Raw genomic sequence first — 15,509 nt, 5'->3', positions numbered from 1 at the left:
ATCTACATCTTTTCATCACTAGAGGCTGTGAGGTCCTTGGTAGCAAAGCTGAATATTCTAGTGGATTAAAATCAGGAACTTTGGCATGGCATGGTGGCTCATGCCTATAATCCCAGCACTTTGGGAGGCTAAGGCTCCGCCTGAGCTCAGGGGTTCGAGACCAGCCTGGGCAACATGGTGAAACCCCGACTCTACTAAAATACAAAAAAAAATTATCCAGGCATGGCAGCATGCACCTGTTATCCCAGCAACTCGGGAGGCTGAGCCAGGAGAATTGCTTGAACCCAGGAGGTGGAGGTTGCAGTGATCCACGATTGTGTCACTGCATTCCAGCCTGGTGACACAGCAAGACTCCATGTCAAAAAAAAAAAAAAAAAGTCAGGAACTTGAAACTCCGACTCAGCCACTTATGTATTACTGAGTGACCTCAGGAAGATCACTCAACCTCTCTGCACCTCAATGTCCTTATCTATAAAATGGGAATGAACACAGTTCCTACCTCACAGGGAAGCTATGAATATTAGTTGAAATGAAATATACAAAGAGCCTAGCCCAGAGTAAACATCTAATAAATGCTGACTGCCACGACTGTGGTAATGGTTATTACAAGTGGCCTCTGTGTCCTCACAGGCCCTTGTACACAGTAGGTGTATTGAGGTGAACTGAAATTCAACTGAATTGAGCTGGATGGAAAGAGCAGGGCTGTCTCTCAGCTGCTGCCCCATCCCCGGCCAGGCCTCACCTCTCAGTGAACATCTTCACCTCACTGATCAACCGCCAGAACCCCACCACCTGCCTCCAGAGGAGGAGCAGGTGACTGTGCTCGTTGCTGAAGTAGGCATTGAAGGACTGGAGGGAAGACATGCCGAGGGAAGGGTTGGTGTGAGAGCGGGTTTACTCCCTCCCCCTGCTTCCCTCATCTCCGACCATCCCAGGAGGCACCGTCGTTCAGAGAGTGGGTCTTCCTGTGGGCCTGTACATGGAGCTGTGTCGCAGCGGCCACGCTCAGCTTCCCAAGCCTCATGGCTCCCTCCTGCACAGGGACCTGGGTTTCAAGTCCTCTTTTGGCTGCAAGAGGCAGCAAGGAAGGGCAAAAATGCAAGGGACCTAGCTTTGCATCCCAGCTGCCAGTTGCATGACTGTGGGAAGGTTACTCAACCACTCTTTATGTATTTATTCATTTCAAGACAGAGTCTTGCTTTGTTGTCCAGGATGGAGTGCAGTGGCATGATCTCTCAGCCTCTCGAATAGCTAGGACGACAGGTGTGTGCCACCACGCCAGGCTAATTTTTGTATTTGTAGTAGAGATGAGGTTTCACCATGTTGGCCACACTGCTCTCGAACTCCTGACCTCAGGTGATCTGCCTGCCTCAGCCTCCCAAAGTGCTGGGATTACAGGCATGAGCCACTGTGACCGGCCTTAACCTCTCTTTAAAATGAGGAGGGTGATAGCACATACCACACGCAGTTATCACGAGGAATAAAGGTCAATTCACACGGTACACATGGTACATGCTACACATTGATAAAGACCAACTATTGTGATGACGTCTATTTACTTCTGCTAACATGCTCCCTTAGACAGTGCTCCCTCTCCCTCTCCAGGCTTCTGAGTCCTCCCTCCTCTGCAGTGCCACTTCCTCTTGAGTCCAGCTGGCCTCCCTGCACCCCCATGCCCACCTCCTCCTCGCACCTCCATGCCGCCTCCCACTGCTCCAGCTCCTTGCGGCTGCGTGTCCAGTCACTGGTCACCTTTCGTATCTCCTCACTCAGAGCCTGGTTGGCCAAACCTGCCTGGTCCAGCTGTTCTCGGAGCATGGCATTCACCTGGACCAGGCTGGCACTCCTGAGTGGGGCACAGGGGATCAGTAGGCGCTCGCCCAGCGGGCCATCCTGCCAGCCCTGGCCCTCCCTGCTGTTCCTCCTCCAGCCAGATGTGGGCACTCCCCATGTCTTGGCTGTGCTCTGTGTCCTGGGTGGGAGGGAGGCTAAAGCACCAGGCTGGGCAGGTGGAGGACAGGGTCTGCCCCTACCCCACCCTGGCACCCACCCTCAGCCGCTGCTGCTCCAGCTCTCCGGATCTCTCCAACAGCTGCTACAGCTCCGAGAACCTCTTCTCGTACTGGAGAATCTGGGGATTGGGAGCTGATGGTGAGCCCCAGGGGTGGGGGCAGGGCAAAGTCAACACGTGGTAGGGAAAGAGCAGGAATGGGTGGCCTTGAACTTGCCCTGCAGCTGCTGCACAAGCTGGGCCTGCCGCTGCTGGCCCTCCTGGTAGGCCTGCAGCTTGCGCCGGTAGGAGGCCTGCTCCTCCTGTAGCTGCCTCCACAATTCCACGCTCTGCAGGACCAGCCCCCTGCGCTCTTGCGTCTCCAGCTCCCCAGATTCCAGCCACAGAGTCTGCTCCAGCTGCAGGGAAGGGTCATGGGTGAGAGTCCTGGGCCTCCTGGGAAGGCAGGCTCAGGCCTCTGTAGGGGGTGGCAGGCTGGGCCCAGACCCACAATGCCTTGTAGGCTGATAGCCTGGCACCCTGGGGAGCAGGCACATGTGGGCAAGCCCAGGGGCAGTGCACGTGTGCATGAGGCGATGCAGCCATGCACAGACATGCAGATGGGGCCTGTGTGGACACATGCAGGTGAGCCCACAAAACCCAAACCATGCAGGCAAAGCTCAAACGTGCACCTGGGTCAACCTCAGGGTCCTCAGTACACCATGTACCTCTCCTCCAGAACAGTTAGCCCTGCCATGGTTTCTGTTTATTACACTGATGCCTGGGTCTCCCCACCATGCCCCCATCCCAATGTGAGCTCAGAAAGCCTCGATTTTTTCTTCCTCATTGTACCTTAGCACTAGAATGGTGGCTGTGGAATGGCATGGCTCACGCTCAGTAAATATTTCTTGCCATGGTGAATTAATGGCATGAGCTCATGGGAATACATTCAAACAGAGGTGTCAATCCACCTATGCATATCTGAGCTTAAAGATATGCACACACATAACACATACAGGCAACCTCAAACATCCCCAGGGGAACATGAAGGAACCCACTCATATGCACGGCATTAAGATTTGTAAGAGGTGAACACAGATGTTGCCCTATACAGTGCTTGCATATTAATGCCCCCTTCTGGCTGGTGCAGTGGCTCATGCCTGTAATCCCAGCACTTTGGGAGGTCAAGTCAGGTGGATCACTTGAAGTCAGGGGTTCGAGACCAGCCTGGCCAACATGATGAAATCCCATCTCAAATAAAAATCCAAAAATCAGCCGGGTGTGGTGGCATGCCCCTGTAATCCCAGTTACTCCGGAGGCTGAGGCAGGAGAATCTCTTGAACTTGGGAGGCAGAGGTTGAAGTCAGCCGAGATCGCTCCACTGCACTCCACCCCGGGCGACAGAGCAAGACTCCATCTTTTATTTCTTTATTTATTTATTTATTTGTCTCATAGACTGAGCGAGGGGACCCCGACCGGCGGAGGGACGGCTGCGCCCTGCAGGCCGCTGCGGCCGCGCAGGCCCCGGCCTCATGTCATGCCCCGGCCCGCGACAATCCGGGCAGGATGGGACGCAGGACTCGGCGGGGCATCCGCGGAACCCGTCGGGAATGCTCTCTTGGCCTCCAGCGCCGGGCAGCGGTGGGTACGGTACCCGCAGTGCCCACAGCACCCCTAGCCCGGGGACGTGGCTCCAGCCCTCCCCCAGGCGGGCGGCCTCCTTCGCGGGGAGCACGTTGCCTGGGGAACATGGCGAAACTTCAACTCTTAAAAAAACAAAACAACCACCACAACAGCAAAAACAAGAACAGAAATTAGCTGGCTGTGGTGACGCATGCCTCTGCTACTCCAGAGGCTGAGGTGGGAGGATCGCGTCAACCAAGATGCCACGAGATACAGTAAGACTGTCTCTCAGAGAAAAAGTCAAACAAACAAAAAAAGAGGCCGTGTAAGAGGTGACCCTGGGGACAGTGGAAAAACACTAAGGTTTTCAAGTGCTGTTAAAAGCCACTAGGCCTTGGGGACCATTGAGCAATCTACAAAGCAAGGAAGCCTAGATCCCTGAGCGCCGCCTGCCTAGTACCACCACAGATAACAGGAGAGAACTCCCCCACAGAGACTGAAATTTGTCTCCTGAGGAAACAAGTGACTACAGACATCTGTCCCAGGACAGGAAACAAGAAAACAAGGTCTCACAAAAACAAAAACAGCTGACCACACCATACAATCACTGAGACGGCGCCTGCGACTATAGGCAAAAAAAAAAAAAAAAAAAAAAAAAAAATCCATCTGTTATTCATACCATGAAAGACCAGGGGAAAATGTGAACGCAGTCCCCTACTACTGTTGTGGGAATCAGGAGAACGGAGAGACCAATAAGTAGAACAGGAGGATTTATTGACTGCACTCAGGCACAGCAGATTAAAATCCAAAGGCTGAGCCCTGAACAAAGACAGGGCTTGACTTTATACACACTTCTGAAAGGGGGTCAGCTAGTTTGAATGGCACGGCAGAAATTTGATGGCACGAAACTCATGGGGCAGGCAAGAGGGCTTACAGAAGCAGAAGAAAGGCAGCTAATCAAACTGTGACAAGTCTTGCAATGCAAGTATAGCTGGTGACCTTGCAGCTGCACTGAAGGGAAATCAGGAACTTAACAAAACTTGTATAATTAGAAATGGAAAGGGGGAAAGAGAAGGTAGTGAAGGGATTTGTCGTTTTTACCTCTTATCCTTGTTAGGGGTGGACTGTGTTGAGAGAGTCTCCAGAACTCATTCCTTGGGGCTCTGACTTTTCAGATAGTGTAATTAAGAATCTGCTAGGGCTCTATCTATTGCAGGTCTTGGAGTCAGCCAAGTACAGGAAAACTTGTCTTTTCCTTTTAACTTCTGCCTTATTACTACAAGTTGTGCAGCACACCATGCCTGGTTTTCATCAGCAATGTTTCCTGAGGTTACAGAAAGATTTCTAATCCCGGGGGGAAACACTCCCTTGAAGCAAAAGTGTTCTCCCCCAAAAAATGCAAGGAGCTATCTTCTTGATAGCCAGGCACATAATTCTCAGGTTTTGCCCCACAGAATCTCTATCTAAAATAGAGCAGTGGTCATGCCTAGTGAAAAATTTGAGGGAACTCGCCCAACGTTGGGTTTCTTCAGAGCCATACATATAGATATAACCAAAAATCCTAAAAGACACTGCCCTTCATCATTCCATGCTGTTAGACATTTATAGGACCATGGATGGTGATATCGCTTATATGTGATCATATAAATCTTTTCTCTCCTTTCTGTAGTGTGGTTTAAACTTAATCCTTAAAGGACATGTATTTGAATTTTTCAGCTGGTTAGAAACCCGAATATACCAGTCAAAGAAAACTGCTCCTTACAGGCTACAGATTTAGTTTTCTTCCTGTACTAAGATGTCTTTTAGATATAGTAAGTTTGTTAAAGCCAAGAGCTCCTATGGAACGAAGTTTGGTGGGAGGGGGGACATTGAGTAGTAAGATCACTCTTGTAATAGAGATGCCACTCTTGCAGATATTGACAACTATTGGGGCCATAAAATTTTTACCAAACATTGGAAAGACAAGATCTGAACAACCTATCATTGCTGCAGTCTCAAATATCACGAAATACCATTATCTCAGGACAATAAATAGACAATAAAGAAGACTCACAGACCAGATTAGTTGTCATGTATCACCAAACAGGGACTGGATCCTTGTCAACACGACCCAACAGAGATTGTCCCCAGAAATTCACTTCATAACCTCAAAACCAAAAACCCACACTGATGGCAAAAAATAACCATGCAAATAATGAGAGAGAAAGAGAGACAGAGAGCGACCTGTCCTATAGCCATACTCAGTGGGTAAAAGCCAAAGAGCTCAATTTCTGCTCATGATACTTAATAGAACATAGGGAACATGAGCCAATAGCTCAATGGCTGCAGATCTGCACCAAGTGCCTGTTGGACGCAGGATTCTACTGTCTCCAATAATATGTCTCAGATGGACTAATTTTTTTTCTTTTTTTGAGACAGAGTCTCGCTCTGTTGCCCAGGCTGGGGTGCAATGGCGCGATCTCGGCTCACTGTAACCTCCGCCTCCCGGGTTCAAGCGATTCTCCTGCCTCAGCCTCCCGAGTAGTTGGGATTACAGACACTCATCACCGCGCCCCGCAATTTCTTTCTTTCTTTCTTCTTTTTTTTTTTTTTTTGTAGTTTTAGTAGAGACAGAGTTTCACCATGTTGATCAGGCTGGTCTCGAACTCCTGACCTCAGTTGATCAAAAGTATGTGAGGTCAGAAAACATACCCTGGGAGACGCTGGCACAATGCCCAGAACCGCCATCGCTAGGCCTCGGGTTTTCTTCTGTAGTGGAATACTAGTATTCATGTAGTTCAGGGACAAAACCAATTAGATAATTCTGGGATTTAAAAAGAGATGCATTTACAGTGCTATTTGAGAAGGGGTATTAAGGAATTTGCCAGGGCACTGACGCGTGTCAGGCATAAACCACAGGATAAGAGAGAGCTAAGTATTTTCTGTCCATGAAGGTGATAAGCGAGGGCCTGAAGAAAGAGGGACGGGGGAGGACACTGGCCCCAGAAATAGGAAAGGGCTGCTTGGGGGTGGGAAGGATGGGTCGGGGTGCTATCTAGAAAGTTGCCTGGTAATGGATGTAGGATGTGGGAGCGAGACATCAAACATGAAGCTGTCGCTTAAATAAAGTCTGAAAAAAGACTAGATACGTAAACGGCAGGAGATAGTAAGTAGGGAAACTGGACCTGGCTCCTCATAAAACTTCCCTCCTTCTATCTCAAGGAGGATCGCAGCGCATTTCGGCCAAGACAGGTTAGACTGCGGTTCTGACGTGCGGGCCTCGAGGAATATGCGCTAGGGCACCTGGCGGCGGGTAGAGCCTTTCCCCTACGCAAAGTAAGCCTGTTATGTCTACAACCCAACGGGGACACTGAGAGCCCCAAAGGCCCTGCTTTCTTCCCAGAGAACAGCGCCCTACTGAGTAGTTTCTACCTGGCTCTAAGAGGTGAGAACACATTCCCCGCTAGCACAGAAATCCTACAATCTCCTGTGGGGGCTGAGCTTGGAAGCAGAAGCTGTGTAGGAGGTGACTTGGGGGGTAGGAAAAAACACGAAGATTTTCAGAGAGCGTGAGAAACCAAGAGACTGGAGAACGCGGACCAATCCCCGCAAAAAGCAGCCCCGGTAGAAAGGGAAGAGCTGAGCGATTTTCACCCTTGTTAGCTTGTGTTACAACGCCAATAAGGTTGATGCTCAGTTTTTCTCCTACCGCGGACAGGATACCTGTTACTTTCCATTCCCCTGCTTTCCACTGTAGGATTAATGCTTAAGTCTAAAACACTAACCAAGGTACAAACAAACAGAAAAAAAAAATTACCCTGAACGTACAGTCTGTTCTTCAAACTATATAAAGTCAGGGGAAAGCGCGAACGCAGTCCCCCACTACCACAAATTATGCAGTCGAGTTTCCCACATTTGGGGAAATCGCAGGGGTCAGCACATCCGGAGTGCAATGGATAAGCCTCGCCCTGGGAAAACCACCTTCGTGATCATGGTATCTCCCCTGCCAGGTAAGTATGAGATCTTCTGCCTCTGCCCCGCCACAGCCTCATACGCCTCACTCTTTACACACACGGTCACTTCCCTGCGCACTCTCGAGCCCTTTCCAGCCCTCACATACAGCTGGGATTTTCAGTTCTGATCGGCGGTCCTAAACCCGCTCCCACGGCACGGGAACTCCTTCGTGGCGAAGCAGCAGCCCCTGCGCTGCCTCATCTACATAGAAGTCGCCCTATCCGTGATGTCACCGACAGTGCTTTGCCAAGTCCCCGTCTGCCTTTCTGCCACTCAACCGACCAATCCGCTGCCAGAGCCGGCAAGGGGAAATGACGTCTGCCTCTCCCTTTTTCTCTCCCTCCCCTGCATCTGCTCTCTCCCAAAGAAGCTGGTCTTTAGCATGTGTTGAGAAGCAACTTTTTGGAGGACAGATGGAGCTGGGGGGAACCCTTCTTCAAAGAATGGCTTTTAATTCTCAAACTAGAGTGTTTCAGATTACAGAAGAAACTGGTTCTCTTCGCATCCTTATCCTTGTGATGTAGCATTCCACTTGCAATTGGAAGCCGTTTAATATCAGAGACAAACCATATTTATGAAAGTAAAGAGGCTGCTCAGATGACTGCAAACCAGCCTTCCTTACTGGTTTTATCACTGGTAATCTTATAAAGACAGTTGTCCAGTTTCATCAATCTTGTAGGTTTGTTTTTTTTTTTTTTGATGTTGTTGGTTTTTTTTTTTTTCCAAATTCAGTATTGTAGAAAAATATGCTGCCCCAGAAGAGATGATTGGACACTCTCAAGCATGGTGTTGGACTTTGTCACCTCTTGCACAGCCATCTCCACACCTTAGTGCTTACCTCATGTTAGTTTTTTATATTCTGCAAAGACAAAACCAAAATCATCCAAATTTGACACAAATACCTGGGATACATCTTATTTGAGAAGTTTAACAAATGTCTGGATCATCTTTTCTTATATATTACGCAGGAAACCCTGTGAAGTAAGCAAAGTTGGAATGCTCAAGTCAATGACCGTTTGAATATTTACAAGTAGATTTGAGACAGGAATACTACCGGGTGGTCACAGGATAACTAATTCTAGGCAGCAGATTTACATGACTTGAGGCTATGGGCTGTTAAGATGCTGAAAAACCAGGGTGTGGACCAAGCTGGCTAAGACTGAGTGGACCCGATGTGGTGCTGGATTTGATGGAGGTTTTACCTAGGCCCTCATTATATGCTCATTAACATACTAAATCATACACCCACCGGTGCCATGACAGTTCTGAGACCAATATTTGCTGTAAAAATGGATGGCACCACGGTTCCGAGAAATCTCCACCTTTACCCAGGAATTTTCATGAATATTCCACTCCTTGGTTAAAGAAACCCATCAAGATGAAACCCCAGAACCCATTGTTCTCTCTCGAGTATGCCCGAGCTCCCCTTTCTTGAGTGTGTACTTTTTGCTTTGCAATAAATCTCTTCTTTCACTATTTGCTGGCTCATCTTTGACTTTGTTCTCGAGATGGTGTCAAGAGCCTGGACACCACTGCTGGGGTCGAGATCCCACCAGTGTCCGGGGACCTCCCCCAGCCAACCAGTATCACGTTCTATTCCATTGTTCAAATCACAAAACATCGAGTGGAGAGTTCTCCTTGGAGACCATAAAGTAAAGATTCTGCGGTGTGGTGGCCAGTTAGGCCACTGGAAGCTTGGCAAAATATTGAAAATGAGGGATTAGGTGACAGGGTAGTAACTGCTGAATACTAAATACTTGATCCAGGCCCCATTCCCTGGAGATTGACAGGGAGACACATTGTCCAGGTGGTAGTGGAGAAATACTTTCTGGGTATCTGACCAGCCTTTGTGGAAAGAACTGGCACCGTAATGCAGATGTAACTGCCTGATGGGCTCTTCCTGCCCAATGTACACACAAAATCAATTCAAGGAGACCACGGCGCTGCAGGAAACAGTTTCATTGACACAGGCCAGCCACGACATGTGGGAGACAGAGTTATTACTCAAACCAATCTCACTGAAGGCTTGGAGGTAAGGGGTTTTTCAAAGATAGTTTGTTGGGGAGGGGGCTAGGGCTTGCGCGGTGCTGATGGTTGGGGATGAAATCACAGGGGTGTGGAAAATGGCCCTTCTGCATGGAGTCAGCTTCTGGGTGGGGGCTAAGGGACTGGTTGATTTTCGGGCCAGATGGTGCCATCCAATAGTCAGAAATGCAAAAGCCTGAAAAGACATCTCAAGAGGCCAATCTTGGGTTTTACAATAGTGATGTTCTTTACAGCAGTAATTGGGGAAGCTGCGAATCTTGTGACTTCTGGAATAATGGCTGGTAATTATTTAGTGAGGCATACATCTTAGCAGGAATCAGGCCCCTTTCATCGTCCTAACTTGGTGATCTTTCATTAGTTTTACAGGGGTAATTTAGTTTTGGGGAAGGTTATCATTTAAACCAGCCTTTTTGGCTGTCCCCAACCTTTTTGTCACCAGGGACTGGTTTCGTGGAAGATACTTTTTCCATGGAAGGGGGTGGTGGATGGTTTCCAGATGAAACTGTTCCACCTCAGGTCATCAGGCATTAGTTACAGTCTCATAAGGAGTGCACAATCTGGATCACTCACATGAGCAGTTCCCAATAGGGCCCGAGCTCTGATGAGCATCTAATGCTCATGCTGATCTGACAAGAGGCAGAGCTCAGGTGGTAATGCTTGAAAGCCTGCAGCTCACATCCTGCTGTTCAGCTGGATTCCTAACAGGCCATGGTCCAGTACCTGTCTTGTGGCCCTGGAGGTTGGGGACCCCTGATTTAAAGTATAAACTCGATTTTTCCCAAAATTAGCTTGGGAGTAATTGCATAGGAATGAGCAAAGACAGCTAGCCAGAGAGGCTAGAACCAAGATGGAGTCAGCCATGTCAGCTTTCTCTTATTGTCATAATTTTGCAAAGGTAGTTTCTGAGGGACTACACTGGACACTTGTTAAAAACATGAGACAAATTTTGTTGTATGTACTACAGTAGGCAAGAGAGACAAGCAGAGAACTGGGCTCAACCTCAAATACAGCAGGAGGAGTTGAAGATTATAGCCAATTGGCAAGATAAGAAAGTCGGTGTATGGAAAATTACTAAGAGGAACATGATTAGCTATCAAAGGTGATTGCGAAGACTCTTGCTAAACTAGACTCAACAGTATTGTTTCCTAAAATTGGACTTGGCAGGCGAAGAAGTAACAGAGAAAAGGGCTCAGAGGAAACTACTAAGGTTTGGTCAAAGATTGGAGTCCTTGTCAACTCTACATTGAAGCTTCTGCAAATAAACAAAGACCAACCAAATGAAAAAAAGCAAAGGCTATTTATTCTGAGCTCGCTATAGCAGGGAGTCAGTCACTGTTATTTGCGTTTTGGCAGAGACTTGAAGGCAGTCACAAGGGTGGGAAAGCTGTTTAAAAAGAAAGGCTTCAGGGGCCGGGCACGGTGGCTCACGCATGTAATCTCAGCACTTTGGGAGGGCCAGGTGGGTGGTCACTGGTTCAGGAGATCAAGACCATCCTGACTAACATGGTGAAACCCCAACTCTTCTAAAAAATTTACAAACAATTAGCCAGGCATGGTGGCAGTCACCTAGAGTCCCAGCTACTCCAGAGGCTGAGGCAGGAGAATGGCATGAACCTGAGAGGTGAAGCTTGCAGTGAGTCGAGATCATGCCACTGCACTCCAGCCTGGGTGACAGAGTGAGACTGTGTCTCAAAAAAACAAACAAACAAACAAACAAAGAAAAGCTTCAGGTATGCTTGGATTAGAGGCTGTCAGCATGGTGAAGCTCTTGATAGATGAAGGAAATAAAAATATTTTACCCCAGAATATATTCCTTTGGCATATTTTAAGATGCTGTCAGAGAGCCAGCAAACAGAAGTAACTCTGCAAAACTGTCTTTTGTAGGGGAAATTTACACCTGCAGAGAATCTGCATTAATCCAGCCTTATCTTCTCAGGATTGAGAAATAAAAATAAGCCCTAGGCCCTACAACCAACTGAATGGACTCCCTCTTGGCTGACAGGACTGCAGAGAAACCTCGAAAGTGGTTTCTGGATGTGGCAGGCTAGGAGGTTAGACATGCCACCTTAAAACCTCCTCTCACTAACTGCCATTATAAGGCAGGAGAACAGCAGTGGGAACTGGAAGTTGGATAAAAGGCAGAGAGAGTGAAAGTAGAAACAAAAGCAAGGTGATGGTGTGGGAGAGCAAGAAGCAAGATAAAAGGCAGAAGTTCAGCAGCCAAAACAAAAGGTAAGATTTAAAAAAGCAAGCAAGGTTGGGCACGGTGGCTCATGTCTGTAATCCCAGCACTTTGGGAGGCCAAGGCAGGCAGATAACTTGAGGTCAGGAATTTGAGACCAGCCTGGCCAACATGGTGAAACCCCTTCTCTACTAAAAATACAAAAAATTAGCTGGGCATGGTGGTGCACTCCTGTACTCCCAGCTAATTGGGAGGCTGAGACAGTAGCATCACTTGAACCCACGAGGCAGTGGTTGCAGTGAGCCGAGATTGCACCACTGCACTCCAGCCTGGGCAACATAATGAGACTCTGTCTCAAAAAAAAAAAAAGAAAAGCAAGCAAGGACCCCACGGCTGGCGAGATCCAAACGAGTAAACTGGCAGCTCCTCAGAGATACGCATGTGCATTAGAAAAAAAAAGTATCCTTAACATGACTCCATATCATAATCAGCTCATTAAAACTCATGCATATGGACTGCATATCATGCATGTACTTAAAATTATGGGATGGAGGCAATGTGCAAGCACACAAGGGCCAAAGCAACTAAACAACCCACCTATCAATCAAAAGGCAAACACTGGCTAATGATTAGACATCCTTGTGAAGGGAAGAAAAAAAGCCACACATACAAAGACCCAAAGTACACCAAACTAATACTGATCTCACATCCCAGAGGTCAGCCCACTCTCCCCACTCCGAGAGTGTTACTGTGCTTAATCAATTTTTGCTTTGCTTTGCTGCTTTGTGTGTCATGTACAGTTCTTTGGGACACCAAGAGCCTGGAAATGCACGGCACCATCTTGTAAGAATTAGGATTGTTTTTCCTAAGGGTTAACAAACCTAGCCTTTGGAAAGATTTGCTTCACTACTGTTATCAACCAACAGCCTGATGTTTCCCTCCCTTTGTGGTTTTGACAAAACAAGCAAGCAGCATTCCCTCCTGATAAGAGACCACCGACCTAGGAATAATTCTGGCCAGACTACAGAGGACGTACAGCGAGGGTTTTCATGTCCTCTGCCTCAGCTTTTGACATCAGAGGGCCACAAACTCCACTCTCAGATGATTACTAATGCCACCATTTTATGCACATGGGCCCCATGGAGAGTCACGCAGCTCAACTGCACACCTGCACATTTTCCTCTTATAAACATTTATATTGGAATATTATTTGGTGCTGCTCCCATGAAAGATACATTTGCAGAATGGACTCAAATTAGAAGATTATGTAAGCAATATAATGTAGCAATGGCGCATCCAGCTTTCTACACTACAGAAATGTCTGCAGTGTAAACATTTCCACAATGACCAAAGATATCTGTACAAGAATGGTGACTGCAGCATTCTTTGTGATCCTAAAACCATGAAACTAACGTCATCTCAAAAACATTTTTTTTTTTTTGAGATGGAGTCTCACTGTAATGCCCAGGCTGGAGTGTAGTGGTGCCATCTCAGCTCATTGCAGCCTCCACCTCCCAAGTTCATACGATTCCCCTGCCTCAGCCTCCCAAGTAGCTGGGATTATAGGTGCATGCCACCACACCTGGCTAACAAAAACATTTTGAAAAGGGTTAAATCATGCATAAACTGAGGAAAAATACTGTTTTCAAAAATGATGGAGAAGATCACTATCGTGATGAATGATTCCACTGGTCACGTTATTGATAGAGCAATCAGGAAACCCAGGCTCATCCTGGAGGTAATAGTGGACCCCGACTACTAAAATATGAAAAAATGGAGGTTTGTAAATTACTCGTTTAGGCGTATAAGGGACTGAATTATAATTTTATCACACCAGAAGTGGGTTCCTAGGTCTCTGTTTCAGGATTCCTTAGTTACACAGGCGTAAACCCGGCATTTCAGGAGATACCTGGTTAAGAATCTGGTCGGGAAGGTGGGGGCTCTTGACATGGATCAGTCATAAGTTAGTGGCTTGGGACTTCGAGAAGATAAAATCTTCCCCATTTATCTAGTGATTGACAATGCGTGAATGCTTCAGAAGGTCCAATAAGCGTCCCTGGGTGGGCTCGAACCACCAACCTTTCGGTTAACAGCCGAACGCGCTAACCGATTGCGCCACAGAGACAAGCGCTTCCGACTCTACTGGGCATATAGGAAGGGCGCACTCACTGAACTTCCTCCGTTCCGTCTATTCTCAGGGCCCGCCCGGCAGGACCACTGAGCAAGGCCTTGGAAAACCAGAGAGATTAGAGCGGTGAGTCGCGCCGGTCACGTTGGACACCTGCGCGTTAGGAGACTCCGGAGCCAGAAGAACAGCCGAATTGCCTTCTCCCGCCCTGCCCCTCCCCTGCTTCAGAAGCTTCCAGAAACCCCCCGGTCGGCGACCCAGCCCGAGCCGCCTGGGGGCCCAAGGGAAGCTGAACGCCCTGTGGCCTCCGGGGATGGTTCTTCCCCTTCTTCGCGCCGCCTTCACCCATTGAAGGAGCCTGTGCCCACCCTGCCCAGTCGCTGTGGGGGCCGCTGAGGAGCTTCCGCTGCCATCTTCAGATCTTGTGTTCCTCACAGGGGCTCCACCAGGGCAGGGATGGTGGTGAGGGTCGCTCGTGGGTCCCCTGGGGGGAGCAGGGTCTGGTACTCACCAGGGCTCACGACTAGGACTTGTCGAATGAATTGATCGTGGCCTTTAGCTTTTAGTCCTTTGAAGAGCCCTGAGAGCGGAAATCAACAGACTTTTTTCCATGGGGAAGTTCCTTTTACAAAGCGTTGATTTCTCGGCACCCCGCAAGGCGGGCAACTGGCAGGGCCTCCGTCGCACCTTCTGCGCGGTGGAGCCGCGGGGGCTCAGCTGGGCGGTGGTCCGGCAGTGGGGCTGTAGGGCGAGAGCAGGTAAAGAAAGGGAAAAGCAAAAGCTGGGAAAGAAGACGGGGAGCGGTGGACCAGACATCCAGACCTCCTGAAATGCGCATGCAGAGGCACAGGCGGGATCTTCTGGAAGTGAGAATTGTTTTTGTTTGTTTGTTTATTGTAGCAGAATGGGGAAATGGAGAGAGAACCTGAAAGAGCCCCAAACTCGAGGACCTATTGCTTCCCAAGAATAACATCTTCCAGAAGAACCAGACAGAAAACTAGGCGTCTGGGAACCCTGAAATCCTTGCAGGAGTAGCATCATCATGACCCTCTGTGTTCCTTGTGGCAAAGGACTTGCCTCCATTGTTTGTTTGTTCAATTGTCTGTTAAATAAATAAAATCCTTTTCATATATCTTTGAAATTATGTTGGTTTTATTATTTTATGATTATAAATAATGCTGCAGTCATCATTCTTGTACACTCTCATTGGCCACTGGTGTATTTCTATAGGGTGGAAGCCTGGAGGGTAGTTGTTCCAGCATAGTGTTTCCATAGCTTTTATTTCATTCCGTTTTCTTTCCTTTGTTGCTTTATTAGCTATAACCCTTTTCTTATTTCAGAGGCTGCTTTAGGGTTTCTGGGATACATCTTTAATTTATCATAGTCTGCTTTCTAGTATCACTATGCCTCCCTTTCTGGCCTTTATCCCAGTGTTATGTATTTTTACTTTATGCACTGTAAGCTTTAAAAAGCGATTCATTCTTACTTTTATTTATTACGTCAAATATTTTTTGAAAGATTTAAATTATAAGAAAACGTGTAGTACA

The 15,509-nt window shown here is 48.0% G+C and overlaps 1 long non-coding RNA gene and 2 other non-coding genes across 3 annotated transcripts; 1 reads left to right on the top strand and 2 right to left on the bottom strand.

Annotated features, from left to right (window-relative positions):
* Positions 1–7,446: 7,446 nt before the first annotated feature.
* LOC129052661 (U1 spliceosomal RNA) lies at positions 7,447–7,610 on the bottom strand. The gene has a single exon (XR_008517761.1). It is a non-coding gene; the product is annotated as a U1 spliceosomal RNA (small nuclear RNA).
* Positions 7,611–7,886: 276 nt separating this feature from the next.
* LOC129059692 (uncharacterized) lies at positions 7,887–15,103 on the top strand. The gene is made up of 3 exons (XR_008525712.1): positions 7,887–9,638; positions 14,033–14,088; positions 14,863–15,103. It is a non-coding gene; the product is annotated as an uncharacterized LOC129059692 (long non-coding RNA).
* Positions 13,886–13,959, bottom strand: TRNAN-GUU (transfer RNA asparagine (anticodon GUU)). Its single transcript has one exon. It is a non-coding gene; the product is annotated as a tRNA-Asn (tRNA).
* Positions 15,104–15,509: the final 406 nt, after the last annotated feature.

The sequence above is a fragment of the Pongo abelii genome, chromosome 1 (genome assembly GCF_028885655.2).
Source record: "Pongo abelii isolate AG06213 chromosome 1, NHGRI_mPonAbe1-v2.0_pri, whole genome shotgun sequence".
NCBI classification, from domain to species: Eukaryota; Metazoa; Chordata; class Mammalia; order Primates; family Hominidae; genus Pongo; species Pongo abelii.
This window is presented reverse-complemented; position numbering and strand designations above follow the sequence as displayed.